Here is a 16,171-nt window from a genome sequence, read left to right as displayed (position 1 = left end):
TGCCTTCACAAAGAACAAAATTCTTTGTCCTCTGATATTTCTATATTACAAACAAAGCTTTTCAGACTATTCTCTTGTGTCTTTGTAAGCAAATACCTAGCTGGTAACCCAATTAATTGTGTGTAAATGAATTTCTATCGTAATTCAGCATTAAGAGTTAGTGGTACTTGTTAAATGGTTGGACATTTTGAAAGGAAGAGAATTAATGTTATAGACAGACCACAGCAGATTTCAAAATGACAGCAAGGCCAGGGTGAATTTCCTTAGAGGGTCAGATGCATCAAAAGCATTTAAAAAAACATTCTGTTTTGCAAACACTCTTGTTTATAGAGCAGTGCATTTGCATGGGGTTTTCTTATCTTTCACCAGTCTTTATTTTCTGTAACCTCTGAACCCCTTGTAATCCTGAACAGTCTGTTTGCTTTAGGTCTGTCTTCATGCTGTGCAGGCCGGCAGCTCCCAAGGCCTGCCAGTGCTGGGAGCTGCAGCGTCACCCAGGCAGGAGCGGGGCACCAAGACAGCCCCAGCTCCAGCTCCGGTCACCTCCATGGGATTGGGGACAGGCCAAGCTGGGACATGGGTCCAACTTGGGCCCAGCTTGGCAGGGTGCAGGGCTGGGCAGGGCTTTGGGTAGCTGGAGACAGGCCCTGTTGTGTCCTCACCAGGCAGAGGCTGATGCCTCCTAGGCCTGTGCAGGCAGTGCTCTGGGGCCTGGCAATTTCGCTCCATTCACTGCCTGCAGAGATGATACCCGACAGGTTTTTTTTGTTTGTTTGTTTGTTTTTTTTACAGTCATCTGTGACTAAACCCTCTATTGGATCTGTTTTTATGAACAGAAGTCATCCTGTGCATGCTGTGCATCCTCACTTACTATCCAGTTAGCCCTAACTAAGCAGTGCTTCAGCATGAGATCCCACCTCATCCTCAGCAGCTTCACAATACATCTCCTATCAACAGAGATGATTTACAAGTGCCACACTTGTTTTTAATCCTCTGTTGAAATATTGGAGTAGTGTAATTTTTAAAAATGCTGAACCCCAAACATTTTCTCGTTTCCTGTGAGCATACCCTGCTATCCAGCTCCACACTTTAGAAAGTGTGATAGCTACATATACAAGTGACTAAATTTAGTAATCTAATTGCTACTACACACCAACCCGTGAAGAACTTCAGTGGGCTTTGCAGACACTAATTCCTCTGAGCAAGGTTTCTACAACTCTGTCAGTGCTGGGAAAATTAAAAGAGGGTGACCAAAGGCACCTCACAGTGTGTATTCTCTCAGTTTAGTTGTATATCTGTAGTGAATTAGAGCTTCCAGAATGGATTGGCTTCACTGAATACTGACAGACTAATGAATTGTGACGCAAATCCAATGCATTTCAAAGTGTCTGACACATTCTATGTGATACAGAGCTGTTTTCCCATGATTGCTGGTGATCCTCCAAGCCCTAGCCACCTGACACACAGAAGTGATATAATACTACTTTACTGGTAGACAATCTAAAAGATTACAAGAACATGAACAACACAAATTACATGATTCTTAAGAAAATAACTTAGAATTTACATTCACATAACTTTTTTTTTTTTTTCTTATTATTACAATTCCAAAGCATCTCCAAAGGATCACAAAGGATCCCACTAACAGGAATCTTAATCCATGTTGCTGGAAACAATATTTCTGGCATGAATAATAACAGAACAATTGTCTAAGATAACGTAGATCAGGAACCCAAATATAATTTGACAAATTGAAAATTCAGGGGAAAACTGAAGAGACAGAATGCAGTGGTGCAGAATTCTTTCTAATTTACATGGACAAACGTAGAATAGTGAATACAGTTATAGAATATGTTGAGTGTATTGAGAAGATGACTACAAGTAAAGGTCATGAAAGAAAATCCCGAAGACATTTTAATTACTAGATTTAAGTTGGCTTTTATATTAAGTTATATATATATGTATATATACATTTATATACGTATATAAATATAAAGTTTTAGTGTCTGTCCACTTACATCTCTCTGGAGTCTATTTTCACAGCTGACTCAGAAGGAAGAGCACTGTTTCTTACATTTGCAAGCTTTGGAAATCTGTATACCAACTGCAGAATAAATAAATAAACAAAATAAATCTTCCCTTCCATATTCAGATTTATTTAAATCAATATTTTCCAGACACAGCAAGACATTATGTCTTTCTGCAAATTTTCAAACCACTCCTCATCCCTACCTGACCTCCTGTCATCACTTGAAGAAACAGGGTGTGAATACCAGCATGTCAGGATATCTCACACTAGCAATAGAAATAAAAATTATCATTTCAAAAGATTCTTTTAAATAAGTATTGGATTGAATGGGCAATAGCACATCTCATCCACCTACAAACTCATACAATAAATATAAATGGTAGGTGGAAATGCACCTGCAACATCTTTAATGCTTGTTAACATTGCCCAATAGAGAAGATGGAGTCAAGTTGAGATTCTGCATCATTCTTTCTTCTTAATATTCTTTATTTCATCCATTGTTTCTTCCAGTTTCCCCAGGTAGTGAAGGAGAAGGGGGTAAAATATCAAAGGGCTATTGCGTCTTAAGGATATATTAATGTGTTTGGTTGCTTGTTAGAGCAGATGTGATATCTGCTAAAGCATCTTAAATATATTTGAGGAATGTGAATACATGATTACTAAGTTATGGAATGGTCAAGCACTGAGGTTCTGTGACTGAAGCACAATCAGTCACACCAAGGGAAAAGTCCTGATCATCACCGCAGCACTCTGGGATATAGAATCATAGAAACATTAAGGTTGGAAATGACCTTCAGTATCATCTGGTCCAACCATCACCCTGCTACCAATGTCACCCACTAAACCATGTCCCTGCGCACCAGGTCAAACCTTTCCTTGGCTACTAAGCAATGATCCTTATGGTTCCCTTCCAACTCGGGATATTCTATGATTCTGATTTCCTTGAACACCTCCAGGGACGGTGACTTGACCGCTTCCCTGGGGAAACCGTTCCAATGCCTGACCACTCTTTCTGAGAAGAAATGTCTCCTAATTGTTTTAATTGTGGAAAAGTTGTACTCTTTTTTTAAATTTCTTTGTTTTAATTGTGCTTGCTGACATTTAATGGAAGTCATGGCTAATCTATCACTCTTGTAGCTGCATGATCAGAGCTTTTGCTGCTCCAAAAATCTCCTCTCCTTTCCCATGGTTGCCTATCACACCTTTAGACATGTTATGGATGTTAACAATGATGTTATATCCTCCTGTGCTATAAAAATCAGAAGGAAAAGTATGTATTTGTAGACCATACTAACAGAGTAACTAGTCCTCTGCCATACAAAGGATCACTTACAGTATTTTTCTTCAGAGGAAAGACCAGTATAAGACCTTAAGTCCAGGAAAATCCCATTCTGATGAAAAAGACATGAGAATTTTGTGCATCAGATTGCAAAAGGTATCATTAACTTTACTAAAAATGTAGTTGAACGCTGTATTGAAAATCAAAATGTTTTGCATCTTTTTTGATGGGCAAATTCTAGTCCCTAGACATGATTATATTTCATCTCAGAAAAAATATTGTCAGAAAACTATTGAAAACTAAAAGAATTTTAACTGTATGGGATTTCTACAAGGGCCCTTGGAGCTAAGCCTGTTGAGCATCTCACTGGCAACAAATGGGTCAAAGACAGAGAACAGAATTATTTGAGTGTATGCAAATTGTTTTCAGAATAGCATTTTACTTTGCTAAAAAGTCTTATTTCTTTCACCAACACCAAAAAGCAGTTTAACTTAACAAAACTTCACTGCTATTCCAATAAATGTCATCTTCCCCAGTGGCAAACTGGAGTATGGAGAGCATACATATGAAGTAACATGAGTTGACTTGTTGACCTTATTTCTTTGTAATCCAAAATCCTGTCTTATAATTTTCCCAGTAAAAGCATAGTAGAGGAAAAGATGATCCATACCACATGGCTGGAAAGTAATATGACACAAGGTCATAAGGTCTGCGGCATTAGATGATTCTTGCTGATGCAGAAATTACTTGAGAATCCTCATCAGAAACTATCTCCGAAAACCACGAAAGGGAAAGAGATCACAACTGGTTCCCAATAGGCTGCCAGAGGCCAAGGTGAGGCAAGGGACAAGTGGACCATATAACAATGCAGCTGCTTATGTTCTCATTCTGAACTATTATGTACTATTCATTTGTAATGCATTTATCTCCATAAAAAGAAAACAACAACAACAAAACAAGTTAACTCATCGCAACTCATAGTTTTCTGATACTATTGTCAAAAAAAAAAGAAAAAAGAAGAAAAAAAAAAAAAGACAGACTTTACAGTTTCACAGATATAGGCATCACAAATTCATGCATGTCTCATTCTGTGCTCCCTTTCTGATTTGGCAATAAAGTCAAGTTACTTTAATGCAATGATGCCAAGTCTCTAAAAGCTGAAAGAGCTATTGCAATATCTAACATCAGTGGAAATGCTATGATGAAATATGTTGCAAAATGGGTGAGCCATTTACTTTTTAAAGAGCAATATTTTTCTTCCATGGAAAATAACATTATTACATTTAGAGAATTTATCAGGAAGGAAAACCTACCTTAAACAAAGCTGAAAGTAATCTCTTTCATAGTTCATACTAAATTGAAAGAAAAATAAATACAAAGAAAAAAAAAGGAAAAAAAAAGAAAAAAAAAAAAAGAAAAAAAAAAAAAAAACAAGAAAAAAAACACAACCACCCAGTAAGGCATTACTCCAATATCAGTCCAGCATACTGTTCATTCTACAGGCAAGATCAGGTGTAAAATTTATGTTGGATGACTACCTTGACAGAGTATTTTTAATGCACTTTTTGCATGGTGAAACTAACTCATAACTTGGCCAAAATGTTTAGAAATAATTATTAATTTGATTCCTCAATATTATTTATATAGATGTAATATAAGCTGAAGTATGTAGTGCTGCTATAATCAGTGCTGTATGTTTCAGCTGCTTCCCCATCCTGGGAGACCACTGTAGTTCATTCTCCTTTGCTTGGCAAAAGTGTTCATCTGTGTTAATCATGTTACTGGTCCTGTCCCCTAACACAGAAACTCAGACTATCCTTCTTAAGCTAAACAGTCTGTAAAGTATAACCTGAAATTGTTTTCAGCGTGTTTTACATGTAGTCATGATTCTGCATGGGAACATCAAGAGGCATTTCCAAAAAAGTTTGGATATTTCACACTGTACAGTAGGAGAAAGTATTCAGGTCCTTAGAACTTTGGACTGCAGAACTCAAAATTTTGGTCAGTTTCCTTTTGGGGGGGCAGATAGGTGGACAAAAGCAATAATTACATAGTGCCAACCCAACTACTGCATTACTGGAAGGTGCTGAGATAGTACTGCATACATTAAAAATATGTTTGAAGTTGGCAAGAATAAATTCAGGGTTATTATTGGTAGGATTAAAAAGAGAGCATGCAAGTACATGAGACAGTGCCAACAAAGTTTTACTTGTCAAAGTTTGTGGAGTGAACCTTTGATTGTGTTCCTGAAGCCTTTCCTTTTAAAATTTCTTTTTGTTTCTAAATTCTGTGGCTCTAGCTGTAAAACTGCTACAAAGAAAACTGGTCTTAGAGCATTTCCAGCTGCGCCAACAGTTGGAGGAAGAAGATATCTCAGGAGATACCTGCAGTTGATTATCCACATCAAAGGAATTAGAGAGAATTCTGAATTTTCTTTGCTTATCACACCATATCCTTGGCCTTTTCCAAGATATAGCTGTGAAACTGAAACTGTTTTTCTATTATCTTTGCAGAGTCTTTAAACAGGACGCAAAATCTACCTCTTAATTGAATGGGAGTTTCCATTTTGTGTGTCAACTGAGACAATCTTCCAAACATAGTCACTGTAACTCACACTGTCACTCAAAAACCCTTAAGCATTTTTTTTTCCTTCTCACAGAATAAAGGTTAATCAGAACAAGAACATGCCTTGCCACTGAGACAATCAGAAGGAATTTAATTACTATCTTTCTTTTTTTATTGAGACTTTCTGAGCTCAACCTTCAGACTGCAAAACCTTCTCCTATTTTCTCTGTTTTCCATAGTATTGAGCGCTCAGCCAAAGACAATCTATTTAACATTTAGCAATCCTCATAGAAAAATCAGTTGTGAGAATGGCTTACAAAGAACAGTTCATTTGCTTTGAAATTCTAAACCCTCCTGACAATCTTGGGATATTTTCAATTTCCATGACAACTGGGTCTTCTCCCAGCCCCTCAACTTCCATTTTCACTGAAATTTTCCTCCGATCAGATATGTCTTTAGCTTTAAGGTAGACTTAAATATCAAAAGAACCATCATAAAATGTCAGAAATTGAAAGCACTGTGGTGTTAAATAGCTAATAAACATTTGTATCGCAGAAGACTCCATTACAGACCTACAATCAGCAGTCTCCAATGTAGCATTAGCTTATCGGTGGTTGCAAACTCTGTACCAAAGCATATCTTTCACTTTGAAACCAAGGCAATGTTTCTGGAACTGTGATGGATGGCTTAGCTATACCTCAGCCAGCTTTTCTGTTTGTGCATCAGAACGGATGGCTGGAGATGGATGCAAAGGATGGCAGCATCACTCACACTGTCAGTGGGCACTGGGGGCTCTGGAAGGTAGGTAGCTCTTCTCTGCTGCCATCCCACACTGGCTCCATTACGCAGAAGCATTCCCATGTCCCTGAATGTATCTCCTGGCCTCCTACTCAAGCTGTTTATAAGTCAAATATAATTTGCTGCAGTGTACACACAGCATGTAAATGGCAGCAAAAGTCTAAAAGCTTCCCAGATATAAATGCTGTGGGAAAGGTTTCCTGGACAGATATTGAGAACTTGCTGATTTGCATTCAGTGTGAGGTTCGTGATAGTTTTATTCACCATCATGCTGGAGCCTGACTCCCAGCTGTGGTTTCTACAGATCTCATTTTGGAGGTTTACAAGACCTCTGAAAGAAGAAAAGGTGTTGTAAGAAGCGGGTAGGAGTGATTTGAATTGGTAAGTGTCCATGGGATCTGGTACTAAACTAAAACTGCAGAAAAACAAAGAACAGTTTGTGTGACATGCTGGAATGAGATATAATTAAGTGCTGCTGCAGAAATTCAGCCATAGCTAGTCCCTCTAAAAAGGATCCTGGCTTGATTTTTATTAGAAGTTGAAGGTCTAGGTCTTTATCTGAGTGTGTTATTGTACACTGCAACATTTGGATCCAGATGGAAGAGCTGGTGTTTCTTGATCAGTCCTATGTAATGTTTTCTTGGTAAACCCTGTTCAGCCGCAGAAGTCCAGTGAAACTAGACTACACATACCCCAAACCAGTAAAGATGATGTTTTCTAACCCCTGTCAAAATCTAGCGCATGGAAGAGTTTTCTAGACAAGAAAGCTTCTCAACAGAAGAAAACACAAATAAGTCTATGAGTGCATATCAGGTCTTAAGAAAAAAATTTTTTGGACAAGGTGACATACTTTCATTGGCAGCCATAGGACCATATACTATAATTCTGTCTAAAGTCAGTGCTAAAAATATAAAATAAAATAAAATAAAATAAAATAAAATAAAATAAAATAAAATAAAATAAAATAAAATAAAATAAAATAAAATAAAATAAAATATAAAATAAAAATCCTCCAACAGTTCCAGAAATGTGGTTTGTTTTCTGGGAGAAAATCTTCCCAATTCCTCCCGAGTCTTTGGTCCCGCATCTGTGACCACATAATGGTCTGGCACAACTTCCTCTGAGTTAGGGTTAGCTAGCTCAAAGGTTTCCAGAGAGATTACATTGTGATTGCAGCCCCTTACACTATCATAGATATCTTTCATTTGTTGTTAGTTTTCAAGATAGGTCTGCTGCCATGTAGAAGTCCTTTCATTGCACGGAACATAGACAAAAATGTAAAATAAATAAATAAATAAAATAAAACTCATGTAACAGTGATTTATTTAAAAAAAAAAAAAAAAAAAAAAAAAAGGCTGTAAGATAAGACAATCTTGAGACAAAGAATATGGAAATAATAAAATGAATAGAAGATAGGCAAAATTGCTAATTTATCACTTCCAATTTTCTAAAGAAAATTTTGACATGCAGAGAAAAACATTGAATAAAAGCCACTGATTTCTGTCTCTCTCCTTAAAAGGGTACATGTTTGTATGCTTAAAGCCAGCTATAACAGAATGTGATTAATTTAATCTTTTATGTTAATAAGAGAAGGGCAAGAGATAATTAGTTTACCATCCTTAGATACCCTGAATAACTCCAGCTTGTGACAAAATGTCAACATTTATCAGAAGTATAAATTTTAGTTTCAAATCTTCAGCCCCACTAGGGGTTGTTAAAATGACTATTTTCTGAGAACAAACAAACAGAAAAAGAATGAATTTCAGCATAAAGTTAGATTTTCTTTACACAGAAATTATTTTAGGAAAGAGGTAAAAAAACAAACAAACAAACAAACAAAAAACAGACATAACATACTGAGTAGGACACTGAGAGATGCAATAGACATTCATTCCCCTAATAGTGTGTTGTAAACACATGTTATTAACATGAAGATAGATAAATAACAAGCACAGGAGAGAGTCCCCTGGGTCTACAGCCTCCCCTGTGAGAAGGCTTGGAATTAAAAAACAGTTTACTAACATGATCATGCCATGCATTCAGAGAAAGAAACTGGAAGAATACAAGGAGGAGCAGCGAGATCACAGCTGGCTTAGGAATAGAAAGTAATATTCATTGAACAGTATACTTTGCCTTCCAACTCCTGGTTATTTTAAGTACATATGTACATATACACAGAAAAATATATCCCTCTCCACTGCTTTAGGTATACAAGAAGAACATTTAGATATACAAGAAAAACATTTTTAACCTTTTAAAACAGATAAGATGCGTAAAGCCAGTTTGTGAACATTTCCAGTTCTAATCTTCTGTCTTAATTGAATGGCAAAGAAAATCTGATAGATTGTCATGGTTTTGGCTGGAATTGAGTTAATTTTCTTCACAGAGGCTCACGTGATGCTGTTTTGGATTTTTGATGGGAACAGTGGTGATACCATACCAATGTTTTAGCTGTTGCAGAGCGTTGCCTGCACAGAGCCAAGGATGTCTCTGCTCCTTGTGCTGCCCTGTCAGCCGGCAGGCTGGGCGTGTGCCTGGAGCTGGGGGTTGGGGCAGACACAGCCAGGACAACTGGCCCTAACTGACCAAAGGGATGTCCCACACCACGTGGAGTTGTGCTCAGTGATAAAACCTGGGGGAAAGAAGTAGAGTAGAAGAGGGAGACATTTAGAATGGTGGTGATTGTCTTCCCAAGAAACCGTTATGTGTGATGAGAATTCATTTCTGCTTTAATTAAGGACACTTTATGTAATCTATCTGTAGGTCTAAGACTAGAATAACAGAAGAATAATGAATCATATCACATATATGTTGTAAAAGTGTAATCAAGTAACATTGCTGTGTACCTGTTTTGACTCTGTCCTACCTTCAGGTCAGAACAAGACCAGGGTAGAAATCTGCCCTAACAAAAATGCAGATATTTAGACTGAAAAAGAACTTTATCATACTCCAGATAGCCTCCCAGTAGAGACAGTGGGCAGAAATGGAAAATACCAGGGTAAACATCTGTTCCTCATCTCAGGCTCAGATTGATTTCCCAGGCACAATTTAACATAAATAAAATACAGATGTCTGGGAGAGCATGACCTTGGGATGAACCACAACATGAACCAACAGCACGAAGTCAAAGTACCCATTCTCCACAGTTGTCTGGGCTTCCCAGTGAAATACATCAATCTTGATGTCCCTTTCTAGAAATCAGTTATTGTGTGCTTGTAGTTCTTCTTTACCTGGCAGCCAGACACAGCAGGTAGAGATCGAGAGCTTGGTACACTGCAATCTGAGTAGACAAGCCATACAACAGGTGGAAGACAGAAAATATTCAGGGTAAAAATTCATTTCAGGGTAATAGATGATAAAAGCAACATTTTTATATATATATATTTTTATATATATATATATTTGTAACTCCAAAATCCCAAAGCATTCAAAAGTTAGGGAAAATTAGAGTTGAAAATGGAAACAAGACTTTTTTTTTTTTTCGGTTGGGTTCAATACTCTTTTATGAGTCAGGCTCCCTACCCGTACAACATGTCTAAGGAATTCTACATCCAAAGATACCTATCTTATTAAGAAACAAGATTGTAGCGCAATGACATATGCAGTTCAGACAGTGGATTACTTCCAAAACTGATTTAAAAACTACAAATCTAGATAAATATTAAGGATGTAAGCAATCTGTCAATTTTAACCTCAGTTTATGGGTTAAAACTGCAGGTTTTAGGGAAATTCTTTGGGGCATTGCCTGAAATATGTATTTCTGATTATATACCAAAGGGTCAAGACTTTCTATAGAAACATATTTAATGTAACTTTTCTTCCTCCCACGCTTATTGTCTTTTTCCTCTAAGGAGAAAGTACAAAAACAACCACACAAGAAAACATTTGATCAGCCTCACCCTCAGACAACAAATTAAAGTCAAGAGGTGTTATAAAACTTGCTTAAGACACCTCCAGAAGCCTAAATAAAATCACAAGCCTAAATTCAAAAGATAGAACACACAGAATAAAAGACATCATTTTAACTCATGATTGCCAGTCCTAGGTAAGGCACAAAAGCAGAACAGCACTCAGAAAATGTGTTGACTGTTTAAGCTTCAAAGACACTTGGGATTTTAGATAGACAAATCCTAGTTGCATGATAAGTTTGAAATTCAAGGAACATAATAAACTTGTCTTGGGTTTCAACAATAGTACCTACAAGATTAATTACCCTTCTCAGCTACTAGAAAGTTCAAGGACCCAGGAGAGGAAATGTTTAATTAGGATGGATAATCTATCTGGGAAGAAATGTGCATGACTAGTTGTCTTCTGCATTAGGAACAGAGGCAATGCTGACTGATTTCACTGCACTGAGGGGAATTTAAGAGATCTCTTGTGTTGACAGGATCCCTAAGGCCCCTAGGGGTAGGTATAAAAAGCACAAGAACCTCGGATAAGTTGGTCTGTTGCCAATAAACCAATAAATAATTATATATTAAGGCATTCAAATCCTTCTCATCAATTCTAGAATCGCAGAATCACAGAATACCCTGAGTTAGAAGGGACTGATCATCAAGTCCAACACCTGGCACTACACATAACCACCCCAAAATCAAACCCTATGTCTGAGTCCAAATGCTTCTTGAACTCCAACAGGCTTGGTGCTGTGACCATTGTAAACAACATTTGCCAGCTTACAGTCAGCTGGGACCTCTCCAGATTCCCAATACTGTTGGAAAATAACAGAGTTTTCACAATAACATCAGCCAGGTTTTTCAGTACCATGGAATGAATCCTATCAGGCTCCATAGACTTATATGCATCTATGCATATATGCATCATGGAGAAGCAAATTCCACATTAGTTCAGAGACAACTGGGAGTTTATTGTTCCCACAGTCACAGTCCTCCAACATCATTAGTGTTGAAGACAGAGGTGAAGAAGGCAACCCATTCCAAACCCTAACAAACCTTAACTAAGAAGATGCCTGCTCAGCCAAGCCAGCCACCTGCTTAACTTCCAGCACTTTGGAATCACCTGTTCCTGTACTCTTAAGAGATGGCTCTTAAAAAGTGACCAGCACTAACGGACCTCAATACCTTCAAAAGCAGATTCCCAGGGTACATTACTAATTTCCCTGAAATCTGCTCCCTATATCTAAGGATGAAGTTTAGCTGGCAGTTTTCTTTTGCCATTTTCTTCATTGTTATACTAGAATCTGGGGATAATTCAGAAAAATGTGCTGTGACTAATGCTCAGCACTTCTTTTTCTTAACGCTTAATATTGGTTCTATCTGTACTATATATCTGACTATCAGTGAAGAAAAAATACGGTCCTAGTTCTCTACTTTAATACCAGTTATTGTATCTTTGTGACATAAAGCGAGACACCCATTCATGGCACTGATATTCTTTATAAAAAGCAATATCTTAAGACTCAAAACAACGGTCTAAAGTGTTGTTCTTGATATTAGTACGGGGGGAAATTATTTGCTTATATTTAAATTGCACATTCATGTCCAGCCCGGAAAAAGAAGCCAGATCTCCTGAATACTAATCCTCTGATATAATAACAGGTTGTTCCTTTAATTTTAATTTCTTCCTCTCTCCTTTCTCACTTTTATTTTTTAAAAGCGTTTGGACTCTACCACCAGTGCAAATTTTGAATATGCATTGGAAAGCTCACAGAGACACGAGGCACCAAATCTGGACTAAGATGTTCCTTTTACTTGTGTAACTTCATAGCTATTCTTTTATCCTGACCAAGTATTTCACACCTATTTCATTAGTATTTAGAATTACCTTACAGGCCATATATCACCAATGCAATATGTTACAAGAATGTTCCCTGTAGAGAAAAGTCACCATTGAGAAGGCATTAAAATTTATTATAATTATCAAATTATTATCAATCTTAAACTGAATATACAGCCAAGCCTCTGACCTTGCTGGTATCCGGGTTTGAGAACTGTTACACATAGGAGTCCCAGTTATTATTATAACAAAAGCTATGTAGTCCTTATGATATTGTATAAACTCACTTTAGGATAGAATAAAACTTGTGGTTAAAAGTTAGCAAGGACAAAGTAAACGACATCTTGTTATCCGTTGACCTTCTGTTATGTTTAAGCATCTTGTTATTTGAAAACATCCCGTTATCCTGTTAACCGTTAGTCAGGCTGTGACTTGAGATAACTTGAGTCAACTGTCCGTTATGTCTTGTTAACTGAGACATCCTGTTATCTGCCGACCCTCAGTTAAACCAAAAGCCAACTCAGCATTTTTACAGCTTGGAAAACAACTGATTAAGCAAAGGTGAAAAGTGCATTACGAGGAAGACCTACGGCCTTCCTCCCAAAGACCACTGCCCACATCCTGAAGACCCCGGCCCACAGTTCTTGGAAGGCTTTGCGCAAGCGCAAGGACTGATAAGCTAATTAGCATGCGAAGCGAGAGTAGGCGGGGTTAGGTAATGAATATGTATAGGCGCTAATAGAATATTCATAGTTTCACTGTATAAATATGAGATAGTTTGTCACTTCGAAAATGCACAATAGGTGGAAGGATCCCGCATGCATCCAGCGCTGCAATAAAGAATATACCACTTAAAGAAATTTCGGCTTTGATCTTTAAATCACTTAGAGGATCACAGCATTTTGAAGTCTTTTCTCTGTGGATCATCTCAAATTTTGGTTCTCTTCTTAAAGAGGAGAACTATTTATCCTCAGTAAATTTGACAAGAAGGGAAAATACAATCACATTTTCTAATCAGCTTAGCCTATAGCATGCTGGCATACTGCACACTACCAGCTGAATGAATCCTGAGGATGACTGAGATAAATAACACATCCACAAGACTTAAAGTAGTTACAGCTATATGATATTTAAAGAGCAAGAATTCAAGTTTTGTACATTTTCTTAGAACTCCCAGCTTCAGCTCTCACATATATCTCTCTTCTGGTTAATGAAGTGGAAAATGGGTCTACATTTTACACAGGTTTTAAAATTTCCACAATCGAAACAAATTAAATAACTTTTATTTAGGCCATCCTATCAATTATGATTTCTCCTGTTCTTATTCCTGCTTTGTCAGATTCCAGATTCTTAAATGCAAGGCAGCCAACAGCATCCACCTCTCACATCCTGTCATTATCAATCACTTGACCAAGGCAATCTATAATTAAAGCTGAATAGATTCAGAGAATGCCTTTGGGAGAGTGGGAAGCCACATGAATTAAAATGGAAAGCAAACAAGTACACAGTTTTCGCAGGCTGGAATTTCATAAAATAAGACAGAATAAATAGATTTTTTTTTTCTTTTTTTCTGAACAATGTAGAAAGAACTTCTCAGGCTTCTATTCCAGTGCCTAAATTCACCATTTCCTCCACTGTCTGGTTCTTTGCCGGTCTCTGTACTTCCCTCATCACCCACTTATAGGAAAGGGAGATGGACCCATATAGAAGTCCAAAACAAACATTTGCCAAGGAAATTCACATATTTCAGGCAAGCAGACAGGGAGCTGTTTCCTTGCTTACCTTACTAAGAAAGAAAAGTACTGTGACAAAACTGAAGTTCTCACAAGAAAATTTGAACTTCATTAGGAAGAATTCTCACACAAAATTTGTGTCAGAAAATTGGGAAGATTCCCATTTCTCTATATTCATCTGCTCTTATCTTTACCATAAAATGAGCATCACAGACTACTTGAAAACTGTTGATTTTTACCAAGATGGAAATTCTTCCCTATGTTTCTGTTACAGTATTTTTTCCCCTTTTTCTGGAGAGTTCCGTCTCAGTTTAAGCATTTCTCCCTGAAGCTCTGACATCTGTAGGACATCTCTGTTTTCTGACACTGTTTTTTTCAGCTATTCATAGATAACTTTATGTTCTTCAGATCTCACAGATATGTTCAATACCCGCTTCAATACAATCTTTGTCTTCTTCAACAACAAATTTTTTCAGATCTAAAATTCACTTTCTTTTTTTTTTTTTTGTGAAGATCAACATTTTTGTTAAAACAATAAAAACTAATACTTTTCTCGTAGACCAACAGCCAGAATTTTCTAGGACATTTAAGAGTGTGGAAAATATGACATTTAGCCCTCACTGTTGACAAACACTGCCCCCACCCCCAATCCTGAAAACACAAACTGCAAGATTCAAAATATAGATGATGAGTGGAACTAACCTAGTTGCTGTATTGTAATAAAATGTTGTTTTGAGACTGATCCCACAAGTTCTGATGCCCAAGACATTTTTTTTTTTTTAATCATTTTGGGTAAGACATACATTTTGCATCCTCTGGAGATATTTTGTCACTCCTGCTTCTCTTTCAGGTTAGAGGGATCCTGCTGCATGCCCTGCCTGCTTCTCTTTCAGGTTAGAGGGATCCTGCTGCATGCCCTTCCTGCTTCTGGTAGCAGCACTAGAGCAGGCTCACATGTGGCGCCTTTATTGTTTGTAGAGCACACAGAGACCCCACAGCAGCAGAGCATCCTGGAGCCCAGCTGAACATCTGCAAGCATGTGCCTCCCCCTAAGGGAGGTGGAACCTTTTCCCAGCCACTAGCTCCAGCCAGCTGGAGAGAAAGAGAGAAGAAATGCTGACAACTCTTCTTGCTGCCAGTGCTGGTACCTGCCTCAACAAATGCCAGAGCTGTAGAAGACTGTTGTGATGTGCTTTGGTACCAGCAGTGTTGTCATGACTCCTTCCATGTCCACACCAGTGCAAAGCACAAACATCTGCTGCAGTTTTTCAAGCTTTTCTCTGCTTTTTGATGCCACAAGTGTTTGTCTTGTACAAGAAGCACATGGCAGATTGCAATTTATCATTAGCAGCTCTGGGCTTCTAAATCTGAAGCTTCTCCTCTTTCAATCTGCAACCCCAGGCTGACTTGCTGACAAGAAGTAATGAGGGACCATGTGAGTTCTTGTCTGTTTCAGCTACAATAAATCCTCAGCAAACCTGATTTCCAGGCACTGCACACAGCACCATGACAACCTCTTTTCACAAAGGCATGTCTTCTTAGACTGGAAGCTGTGTCCTTAATAAGATATGTCGATGTGGATGTCATTTTTGTCATAAGAGGAAAAGATTCTTTGTCCAGATAAAGACAACTGCATCATCTCTGAGGCAGGCTGTATCTGGGAAGCAGAGTAGAACTGAACTCCAGTGCTCTTAACGACATATGGGAGTTCCTGTTTTCAGCACCAATGTGAGTGTCATCATTATCTGTAGCTTTTTAAGCCCTTGGGTCCTCATGCTAAACTGCTTCTCCTGTGGCCGGGGCTGGAAGGCAATTAGATCAGCAGTCAGTGGGGAACGCAAACCAAAGCTCTCTGCTGAAAGGTTCAGCCCTTTGAGATCCTTGACACAAAGTGGCAGTGGAAAAATTAACAAGCGGAAAAGCAGAGCTGCCTGCCTCATGCTTTTCCCCCTTTCTACTAAATAGTAGTAAATAAGATGTACAAATATCAGCTGTTTCTTTTTTATTATTTTTATTTATTTTTATTTTTAG

This window comes from Netta rufina, assembly GCF_964035555.1.
Source record: "Netta rufina genome assembly, chromosome: 3".
Lineage (NCBI taxonomy): Eukaryota > Metazoa > Chordata > Aves > Anseriformes > Anatidae > Netta > Netta rufina.
Note: the sequence above shows the minus strand (reverse complement) of the source record.